General features: G+C 44.8%; 1 protein-coding gene across 5 annotated transcripts in view; it reads right to left on the minus strand.

Annotated features, from left to right (window-relative positions):
• cntln (centlein, centrosomal protein) overlaps positions 1-12,024 on the minus strand; it is a 559,253-nt gene that overhangs the window by 37,398 nt on the left and 509,831 nt on the right. The gene's annotated exons all lie outside the window — the stretch shown is intronic.

Raw genomic sequence — 12,024 nt, forward strand, 5'->3', positions numbered from 1 at the left:
GGTTAAAATCCCCCCCTCCATTCACCATGTGTTCCATAGTAGTGTGCTATGCAAACATTTATACAGAGGAGAAAAAAAATAACACAAATAAGCACCTCTCAAATACTATTTAATTTTATAACATTGTGGTTTTAGTAAACAAACTTTACTCTGCATTGTTTGAAATAGTGAAATCTTGTTGCAATATATCCCCTTTAGAATAAATTTTCATGGGAAAATAGGATCTTAGAACAAGTTTTGCAGGTTGTAACTACTCTTTCTTGACATCGGCCGAGAAATTCGACATCTAAATGGCCTCCTAAGTCACCAATATGGTGGGTGTGCATACTGGCTCGTAATGAGCATGGGCTTCCTGCCCACCATATTGGAGGCTGAGGGGGCCGTTTATGGCCACGGTCATTATAAGCCAGAATGCGCTGCCCGCAATATTGGTTGGGTAAAAAATAAAAGCAGCGTCTGAAAGGCGTTAGGCCCCCTACCTTGCCCGGCTAGGCTGTAGCCTCCGAAAATAGTTTTTTTTGTTAGAAAGCAGAAATATATATATTGTTCAGGCTGCCAATTTTTCCATTTCTTCCTTTGGTATTTACTGTTGGTTGAGGCATGAAACAATATATTACTTAAAAGGTAATGTAAAATAATTGTAATCAGGATTTAAAGTTTGGAGAAGCTTTGTGGAGATGCACCACCACGTTCTGTAGATTCTTTGACTTTGGAGTTCAGCACAATAAATCAAGGCTGGAGTTCAATCCATGATTCCAGCCAAAGAGGGATGTTGTGTTGGAATAAAATATAAAGACACTGACACAAGCTCAAAATAAAGTGTGTCCTATACTGGAGTTCACATTCATAGACCCTGATTAGGTTCTATAAAAATGTATACACACGCACATGATTGCTACCTGTACAATGCAATATTAGTGGTTTTCTGGTAAATGTGAAGATAATCTCCCATTATAAAACATTAAGACTGCATTGTGGTGAAATGCATAAATATAGACTTCACTTCACTGATAACGTCCCTCCAAAACCCCAGATAGCCAACATTACGTAAAGGAAATCTTGCACAGTTTTAGCTCAATCCAACTTCAGACCATACTGACATCAAGAGACGAATACGACAGACAAATTGGAACAACCAAATGTCAATTGATTGTCCTTAATCACTTGTGACAGACACAGTATTCCTGAAGACAGTATGTTAATAAAGAAAAAAAACTTGGAAACTGATAAGAGAAAAGAAACACATAGGTCACACCAGGAATCTCTGAGGATTTGCCTGTGATTCGAGATAGTCTCAGCCTTGTCATCAAGTGTGCAGCTTTCCACTCAGCACGGAAATATCAATAGGAATATGTTTGTGAGGTCTCTAGTGGACATTTTTTCATTCTTTCTGCATCGACAGGATTCCGAATCAATATTCAGTTCCCACTAACAAGCTGTGCACAGTCTCTGTAGAAAATGTTGTACAGAATACAGGAAGACATGGTAATAAACAGCTGTCCAGCTGTGAGGAAAACATGAATTGACTGCAAGTGAATCCCTCAGAAAAGGTCACAAAGCTATGAACCACTCTTCAGGTGTTCTAATTTATTGCTGAATATGAACAACTAATAATATTGTAGTACCGCAGCTATCTCTTTACTGCAGATATTTTATATTGGCTTGCGAAAGAGACAGCCATCTTTATCTGATCTCTTATGCTTCCTATTTAAAACTTAATATTTAAGAATGTGATGTTGGAAAGAATTATATTTGCACACAACCGTTAACTGCGGATGTCAGCTGTCGCTGATTATTCTGTTATTCCCATTTACACCTCCTCTGGACCCATCTTTTGTTTCTTTACTTGTCCCATTCACCCTCTTTTGCCTTGCACCATTATCTCCTTTTGTCATTTACTCTCTTTTGCCTTCCACCCTATCACATTCCTCCTCTTTTGTTCTTTCCTCCACTCCCCACAATCCCAGCCTCTGTACTTGTTTAAACCCTGTTATATAGAAACATAGAAAATAGGTGCAGGAGTAGGCCATTCAGCCCTTCGCGCCTGCACCACCATTCAATAAGATCATAGCTGATCATTCACCTCAATACCCCTTTTCTGCTTTCTCTCCATACCCCTTGATCCCTTTAGCCGTAAGGGCCACATCTAACTCCCTCTTGAATATAGCCAATGAACTGGCATCAACAACTCTCTGCGGTAGGGAATTCCACAGGTTAACAACTCTGAGAGAAGAAGTTTCTCCTCAGCTCAGTCCTAAATGGCTTACCCCTTATCCTTAGACTGTGTCCCCTGGTTCTGGACTTCCCCAACATCGGGAACATTCTTCCTGCATCTAACCTGTCCAGTCCTGTCAGAATTTTATATGTTTCTATGAGATCCCCTCTCATCCTTCTAAACTGCAGTGAAACAGGCCTAGTCGATCCAGTCTCTCCTCATATGTCAGTCCTGCCATCCCGGGAATCAGTCTGGTGAACCTTCGCTGCACTCCCTCAATAGCAAGAACGTCCTTCCTCAGATTAGGAGACCAAAACTGAACACAATATTCCAGGTGAGGCCTCACCAAGGCCCTGTACAACTGCAATAAGACCTCCCTGCTCCTGTACTCAAATCCCCTAGCTATGAAGGCCAACATACCATTTGCCTTCTTCACCGCCTGCTGTACCTGTATGCCAACTTTCAATGACTGATGTACCATGACACCCAGGTCTCGTTGCACCTCCCCTTTTCCTAATCTGCCGCCATTCAGATAATATTCTGCCTTCGTGTTTTTGCCACCAAAGTAGATAACCTCACATTTATCCACATTATGCTGCATCTGCCATGCATCTGCCCACTCACCTAACCTGTCCAAGTCACCCTGCAGTCTCTTGGCATCCTCCTCACAACTCACACTGCCACCCAGCTTAGTGTCATCTGCAAACTTGAAGATATTACACTCAATTCCTTCATCCAAATCATTGATTCATATTGTAAATAACTGGGGTCCCAGCACTGAGCACTGCGGCACCCAACTCGTCACTGCCTGCCATTCTGAAAAGGACCCGTTAATCTCGACTCTCTGCTTCCTGTCAGACAACCAGTTCTCTATGCACGTCAGTACATTACTGCCCAATATTTTGTGCTTTGATTTTGCTCACCAATCTCTTGAGTGGGACCTTGTCAAAAGCCTTTTGAAAGTCCAAATACACCACGTCCACTGGTTCTCCCTTGTCCACTCTACTAGTTACATCCTCAAAAAATTCTAGAGGATTTGTCAAGCATGATTTCCCTTTCATAAATCCATGCTGACTTGGACCGATCCTGTCATTACTTTCCAAATGCGCTGCTATTTCATACTTAATAATTGATTCCAACATTTTCCCCACTACTGATGTCAGGCTAACCGGTCTACAATTACCCATTTTCTCTCCCTCCTTTTTTAAAAAGTGGGGTTACATTAGCTACCCTCCAGTCCATAGGAACTGATTCAGAGTCGATAGACTGTTGGAAAATGATCACCAATGCATACACTATTTCTAGGACCACTTCCTTAAGTACTCTGGGATGCAGACGATCAGGCCCTTGTGATTTATCGGCCTTCAATCCCATAAATTTCCCAAACACAATTTCCCGCCTATTAAGGATTTCCTTCAGTGGCTCCTTCTCACTAACTAGACCCTCGGTCCCCTAGTATCTCCGGAAGGTTATTTGTGTCTTCCTTCGTGAAGACAGAACCAAAATATTTGTTCAACTGGTCTGCCTTTTTCTTTGTTCCCATTATAAATTCACCTGAATCTGACTGCAAGGGATCTACGTTTGTCTTCACCAATCTTTTCCTCTTCACATATCTACAGAAGTTTTTGCAATCAGTTTTTATGTTCCCAGCAAGCTTCCTCTCATACTCTATTTTCCCCCTCCTAATTAAACCCTTTGTCCTCCTCTGCTGGATTCTAAATTTCTCCCAGTCCTCAGGTTTGCTGCTTTTTCTGGCCAATTTGTATGCCTCTTTCTTGGATTTAACATTATCCTTAGTTTCCCTTGTTACCCACGGTTGAGCCACCTTCCCCGTTTTATTTTTACTCCAGACAGGGATGTACAATTGTTGAAGTTTATCCATGTGATCTTTAAATGTCTGCCATTGCCTATCCACCGTCAACCCTTTAAGTATCACTCGCCAGTCTATTCTAGCCAATTCACATCTCATACCATCGAAGTTACCTTTCCTTAAGTTCAGGACCCTAGTCTTTGAATTAACTGTGTCACTCTCCATTATCTCTAACTTTTTCCAGTTCTGATGAAAGGTCATTGATCTGAAACATTAACTCTGTTTCTCTCTCCACAGATTCTGAGTATTTCTGGCACTTTCTGTTTTCCTTTCAGAAAACTATAAACAACCACAGCAACTTGCATTTATGTAGCACCTTGACATCTCTGAGATCTTTACAAGGGAAATAGAAGGAGGCTAAGTAGGGAATGGGTGAGATTATGGGAGACCGATAGTACGGTTGTAGAGATAGATTTTTAAGAAGCCTTTGAAGGAAGCAGACCGAAGAAGTAAGGCACATTGGATTTCCGAGATGGTTCAACAGAATTCCAAAATGGCGGCACAGAACAGTAGCAGGAAATGAATAGCAATCCAGGAGGGATGGAGCGTGTGGCTAGGACATATGGCTGCAGAAGATGGTGCAAGAAAGATGGAGTGAGACCTTGGGGGACAATGAATGAATTTGTATTGGGTGTGCAAGACTTTGTGCAATAGAAGACTCAAGCCAAAATTGTTCTAGATTAACTGAAATTGGGAATGACGAGGGTTGGAGACGGTGGGTTGAAGAAGGGGAGACGGGGGGGTTGGAGGAGGGGAGATGGGGGGTTGGAGGAGGGGAGACGGGGGGTTGGAGGAGGGGAGACGGGGGGGGGTTGGAGGAGGGGAGACGGGGGGGTTGGAGGAGGGGAGACAGGGGGGGTTGGAGGAGGGGAGACAGAGCAAGGCAAGTTGTTGGAAAATCAACGGTTAAGGTGATGATAGAAGGTTTAGGGGAACATGTTACAGAGAAGGAAAAATACTGTTTTGGCGACAGACTGGATCTGAGGTAAGGAGATCAGCTCAGGTTCAGGCAGATCTTAAAGGTTATGCATCACTCTCCAAAGGTGCCTAGTAAAACATGCACAATTTTTGTAGCCACTTCATTCGGTAATTGTATCATATCATCATATCAGAGGTAGTCTCTTGGAATCGAGGAGAACTTGCTTCCACTCCCAAAGTGAGTTCTTTGATGGCTGAACAGTCCGATACGAGAGCCACAGACCCTGTTACAGGTGGGACAGACATTCGTCGTGGGAAGGGGTCGGTAGGACTGGTTTACCGGTTGTTCCTTCCGCTGCCTGTGCCTGGCCTCTTCGTGCTCCTTGCGTCGAGACTCAAAAAGGTCAACGCCCTCCCGGATGGACTTTCTCCACCTCAGGCGGTTTGCGGCCAGGGTCTCCCGCCAGGGTCTCCCAGGTGTCAGTGGTGATGTCGCACTTTACCAAGGAGGCTTTGAGGGTGTCCTTATAACGTTTCCGCTGTCCTCCTTTGGCTCGTTTATCATGAAGGAGCTCCGCATAAAGCATTTGCTTAGGGAGTCTCGTATCTGACATGCGTACTATGTGGCCTGCCCAGTGAAGCTGATCGAGTGTGGTCAGTGCTTCAATACTAGGAATGTTTGTCTGGTTGAGGACACTGATGTTGGTGTGCCTGTCCTCCCAGGAGATTTGCAGGATCTTGCGGAGACATCGTTGGTGATATATCTCCAGCGACTTGAGGTGTAGGCACAATCTGTCTGGACCTGGGCTTTCTTCAACATCTTCAGCGAGTCCATCAGCTCTTTATCAATTATGTTCCATTTTGCAAAATCTCATTAACTTCCCCTAGAAATGATACACCAACAGTAGGGGCGCTGTTCCTCTATGATCATAGACATAAGGGGCTAGACTTTCCATTATTATCGTGATTGCCCAAAAATGGGCGATACTTCCGGCATTAGTGGTTGTTTTATTTTTCAGGATCGCCGGAATATCGCCCATTTTAAAAAACACTAGTTTCGCCTTTTTAATTTGGGCGATAGCCTTAGTGATGTTAAATGGGCGATAGCGATGTATTCAGTCATACAAGGCCGGAGTCCATAGCAACGGCTGTTCTGTGCTTGCGCGGTTTTTTTTAAATGTCAATTAACTTTTTCCGCGATTTGGGAGATCTGGAGTCATCAGGGAGGGGGAGAGAGAAGGAAGTTTGTGTCGAGGCTATGGAGATGGAACATGAGGAGTTGTGAGAGTGTGATGTTGCGGAAGTTGCAGGGAGAAGGAGGGCGAAAGCCTTTTCTGATGAAGCCAATGAAGCTCTGGGCCACGAGGTGGAGACTCGGTGGGGCCAATTAACCCAGGGTGTGCTTGGGAACCCTCCCCCCCCCCCCGGATATACCAATAAATATGAGCAGACATCGCCGAAGTGGTAACTTCGGCAGCCCACGACGTGAGAGAGCCAAATCAGTGCTGCAAGCGCTGGAACAGTCTGGCGGCATCTGCAAGAGTACATATTCAATTATTAAATTTATAATTGTAATGATGCACTGACTCATTAATTAGAATGTAAATCTGCCAGATTGTAATTAAGCTGGGTAATCTTGGGTAGCATCCCTGTTAAGATTTGGACTGAGGTTGCAACCTGCGCCCCCAAGACTCTAACCCTGGGAGGGCAGGGCCCAGGACTCTAACCCTGGGAGGGCAGGTGTCCCAGGAATCATTCCGTGCAAATGTGCATTCGTAATCTTGCTGCGATGCCTTAAACTGAATCGACAGTATTATTTAAATGCTTTGATCGAAAATTGGGGCCAAAGGAATGACTGGAAAAAGACAGACTGCAAACACTCGGCATTTCTACCACTTCAGTTTAGAAGGAGAACTATTAAATTATATTACTGCTTGTGTGGTGTGAGCAACTCTTTAACTTGGGCACCGTGTCCTTTTTGGTTAGGTTGGTGGATGTGGCCACGATTGAGCGCTGAGGGGGCTGCTCAGCTTTGCGCAAACTGTGAGTCTCCCTGGCTGCTGTCAGTCAGGGGAGAGCTGCCCTGGGACACTTGGGACATTAGCTCCGGCCACACGGAGGACTTTGAGCACAGCCCAGGGACACGTGCCTCCTCCCCTCATGGTCCTGTTATTGCCGAGCTCACCAGCGGTCCTGATTTCCCGCCCCCCCCCCCCCCGCCCCGGGGACCTCCATCGATTGTAATAACCCGGCTCCCTCCCCTCAGGCGGCAAATGGCACAGCCTGTGGATGGGGCCTTTCCTGGGGATTGTACGCGAGGGGATTGGTGTCACGCATTAGTTCCTAACCACGATCTTATTAAATTTCTTCTCTGAACGTAGATGTTATAACCATGCATCAATTGCATACAAACCGTATTGGCATATAACGTTAACGATGAATAGCATGTGCGATGTCTAATTGTGGGTTACAATATCTGTGTGTTTCCTTAATAGTACCTAGGCAATTAGCTTATGCCATGCTCTTGTCACGTTTGCAGAAGAAGATATCTAAGAATTGGGCAGAGCAAAGGTGGACCGGAGGAGGGCCTGCGGATCTTTTTCAATTAACTGACCTGGAGGAGCGTGCCTCAGCCCTTGTAGGGGCGCATAATCGTTCTGCCACCTGTGGTGGTGCAGATCCCGTTGTTACGCCACGTGAGTAATGTGTAAACCAGTGGTAATTTAATGCCATTTGATAATATACGAATGATGTAATGTTATGCATGCGGCTTTTGTACTCTCATGTTAATTATATGTAACGTCTCTCGTTCACATTTATTGCACTAGTGTTGCTCCTTGTACATATGCCTGCGCAACTCAATGGGCAGATGTGAACGAGGACATGGAGTCTCTGGGTCGAGGGTCGACATTGGTCGAGAGCTCTTCCAAGCCCTTGGTGGATTGACTGGCAACATTGCCACACTATCTGCTAGAATCTCGAAGGACATGGGGCAGATGTTGCGGCAATGCGGCGAACGGCTGACTCCGTTGATGCCACGTGGCAGGCGATGGTTTTGGGATATGGCACTGTACCCCAAGGTGCCGTACCGCCAACAACGTTGACAGATGCGAGTTAGGAGGAAGCAGTTGCTTCAGACTCAGAAGAAGTTTCTTCAGAAACGTCTTCTCCTCGGTCCCCTGAATTGAATCTGCCAACATCAGTGACCCCCACCACCCCACAGCAGCAGCCCTCTAAGTGCTCTACTGCAAGACGACTTGGCCCCGTTACGAGGGACGTAAGTGGGAAAGGTGGGTGGGGTTATGATGTGCGGGGGGTAAAGGTAGAGGAGGGAAGCATGGCCGCAGGTGGGTGGGGGGCTAATCTATTTTAATTAAAATTGTTGCCTATACTTATTGTCATTAAAAATTTGTTGAATGTTGGGGGTGGTGGGAGGGTGTTTTTGTAATGTTATTTAAAATTTATTGTTGGGTGAAAAATGTTGTTGACTGGGGGGGGGGTGGGGGCAGGGGGAGGTGGGTGTTATAGTTGTTTATAAATGTTTTTACATCAATTGTTAAATTATTGAAGATTTTTATTTCACTTTACAATTGTTGTGCAGTGTCTTCTAATAATGTAAGGTTAAACATCAATACAAGGGTTGCAAATAATAGCCAGGCCAGGGTGAAACCAAACGCAAATGTAACTGCCACCAATGTAACTTTACGCAAAGCGTTCATTTATGAACTGCTGACGCAACAGTCTTGGCAGCTACGTAACTACCACAGGGCTTTTCCAGTGATGTGGGGGAGGGAGGGGGGCGGGTGGGGCATGGGTTCATCGCACCAGGCTGATTATCCTCCCCGAGTTCCTCGTCCTCCTCCTCCTCCTCCCGCCTCTCTCCTGAGGTGGACCAGCATTTCATCTGGCAATTGTTGTCCTCTCCTGATAACTAGGTTATGCAACATGCAGCACACCACAATGAACTCAGCGACCTGCTCAGGGTGGTATTGTAGGTTGCCTCCTGAGTGGTCCAGGCATCTGAAGCACTGCTTCAGAACTCCAATTGTCTTTCGACGATATTGCTTGTGTATATATGGCTTTTGTTGTAGCGCTTCTCGGCTTCTGTCTGGGGCTTACGCGGGGTGGGGGGGGGCGGTGGTCATGAGCCAGCTGGCAAGGCCATATCCTTTATCCCCCAGCATCCATGCGTGACTTTTGGCTGACTTTTAAACAGGTCAGAGACAGCATCATGGATGCTCCCTGGAAAATTTGCATTTACTGCCATGATTATTTGCTTGTGGTTGACAATGAGCTGAACATTCAGGCAGTGGACGAAACACCTCTGCATCCTGTAAAGGTGCTCGCAGGGAGATGTACGTACAGTCTATTGCTCCCTGCATCTTGGGGAAGTTTGGTATTCTCGAGAACCCCAAAGCCCTCTCACTCTGTGCCTCCCTGGTCATAGGGAAGTTAATAAAGTCCATCCTGTGTGTGTAAAGGGCTTCAGTCACCTGTCGAATGCAGCAATGTGTGGCGTGTTGAGAGATGCAGCAAATGTCGCCAGCTGAAGCCTGAAAGGAGTCTGATGCATAGAAGGAAAGTGCCACAGTAACAACCTCAACGGGCAGTGCGGTCCTGATGGTGCTGGTAGGCTGCAGATCTCCCTTAATTAGCTGGCATATCTTACTGATCACCTCCTTTCGGAAGCGCAGCTTTCTAACGCACGTGTTATCGGACAAGTCCAGGTATGATCGTTTATCCCTGTAAATGCGCTGGGTGTAATGTCTCCTCCTCAGCAGTCTGCCACCTCTTTGATTGGGAATGCTCTTCAATGACCCTTCTCCCATCTCTATTCTGCACCATGTGAGTAGTCATCAATACTGGTTGAGAAATTACAGGCCCCATTACTATAAATGCCCTAATCGGTCTTCAAAATTCTTAAATTGTCCTCAACAAACACAATATAAACTCCAAATTGGCCACAATGTGATTAGATGATTGGCAAGATTCTAAAACGCCCTTAAAATCATTCAAGAATTACTTCAATGCTCCCATCCACTTCAAGCAACCTTTTATTAAACTTCCTCCGATTTACAAAATGGTGTCCAAAGTGCCAGGTTAAAGTCAGATGAGTACAGTTTTTCTTGAGCGTCTTTTTGGGCGAGCGCTCATTTGGGCGCAATATGAGCGAAATGCCGAAAGTAGCTCTCGCCGATAATCTTGGCGATATTTGGGCGCTAGTTTCCATTATAAACAGTATTCTGGGCCTTGCACGAGTGATGACGTCAGATTTTATTTTTAAAAAATAGGCCAGGTGATTCAGCTCATTCCTGTATGCCGAAAGTTGCGCCGGCGATAATCAGGCGGTAGTTTCCATTTATCATCAAATATAGGCGATAAACAGCATCCCAGCGCTTATATAGGCATTAAATGGGCGAATATGTGCCAAAAGTCTAACCCAAGGAATTCATTCCTTGATCACTTGGAGTCTGCCAGGAATCCCATTGTTTGCCTGACTGCTCAAGATTATAAAGATTTTCACAGTCTGTTTTATATTCCTAGCAATCCTGATTTTATTGTCTATTTAGGCTCTCACCAGGTTCTTAGCCTCCCTAATCATACTCTTATACTCATCCCTGTCCTCTAATCTGTGGTGCTGTTGTACTTATGAAAGGCTTTTTTTGTCCTTCCCTGAATGCCCACATCAATTTCCATGTTTCTCTGCTTCACTTCTTTCAAAGTGGTACATAGCGTTGCTTTGCATTGGCAATAGGGTATTCCTGAAAAGTGTTCAGTATCCAGTCAGAAATTGCCTCTTCCTTACAGGTTCCTTCATTATTTGGGTCATGAACAGTCCATTACCACGTCAAAAACATGTTTTTCCTCCCGTTACTCCCAATATAGTCGTCCCAATTTATCCCATATGTTGAAGTCTGCCATAACAATTTGTGTTTGATTCCCCCATGAGAGCATACATTTTCAGGTCTAATGTCAGTTCCTGACCTGGTGGCCTATAACAGATTCCAATCATTAGTTTTTTCCCCTTATTATCAATTGACTTGATCCATTGTGCTTTAGTCTTATCTGTACCTAATTCCGATCTTTTCAGCTCCTTTATTATATATTCTGAGATTATTCTTTCCATCTTACAGAGCAATCTACATCCATGCAATGTAACGCTCATTCTGCATTACCATTTAGCCAAGTCTCTGTGATGCCCATAATATCAATAGCTTCCTCGTTAGCATAGCATTTGAGATCTCTAATTTTACTCCTAAAATTGGCTTTTGCTTATATAATTTTGAAGATTTCTTTTCCCCTTCACCTCAACCCAACATGTCCGGTAGTGCCATTTTCCCTCTTTACAATCAGCCCTACACTACATCCTTGTCAGTTTTTACCATGCCTAGACTGTCTTCCACTATTCATCCTCTGCAGTGATTTCGAGCTCCCTACTCTCTCTTGTTTTAATATCCAATATTCTATCCGTGGTAAAGCCTCTAATCATCCCTCCCCATTGTTGTTCCAGTTTAAATCCTCCCCACTGCTCAATTTACTCTCTCAGCAAGGGAGAAGAAAGAGAGAGAGAAAAAGATGCAAAAGGCAGGATGCTGTTGCATTGTGACTTGTACCATAGATGCTGTTATGTTCCAAATATAATTGTGTCTCTATCCAGTGCTTTATGTGCGTCTTCACAACATTATAGCCTCTAATATAACATGCACTGTTATGTCTCCCCCCGCTCGAAGAAAATATATAAAACCACCTCTGCAATGGTGCATGGATATTGCTGGTCCACTTCTGAAGTGATTCTGCAATAGTGCATCAGGATCCCGGTGCTGTGGAACTGAACAAAACAACTGCACATACACAAGGTTTCACAAGCACATAATTCACAACTTGTGTTTCTGGTTGCCTTACCTTCCCTGATGGCAGGGAAAGATATGTACAGATCAATGAATGTAAAACCGCTTGGCTGGCCTGTGGTGAGCTGAGCTGCTCCGAAACACATGACTACCTTTGCCTTTGCATTCAATTG

This window comes from Pristiophorus japonicus, chromosome 1 (assembly GCF_044704955.1).
Source record: "Pristiophorus japonicus isolate sPriJap1 chromosome 1, sPriJap1.hap1, whole genome shotgun sequence".
NCBI classification, from domain to species: Eukaryota; Metazoa; Chordata; class Chondrichthyes; family Pristiophoridae; genus Pristiophorus; species Pristiophorus japonicus.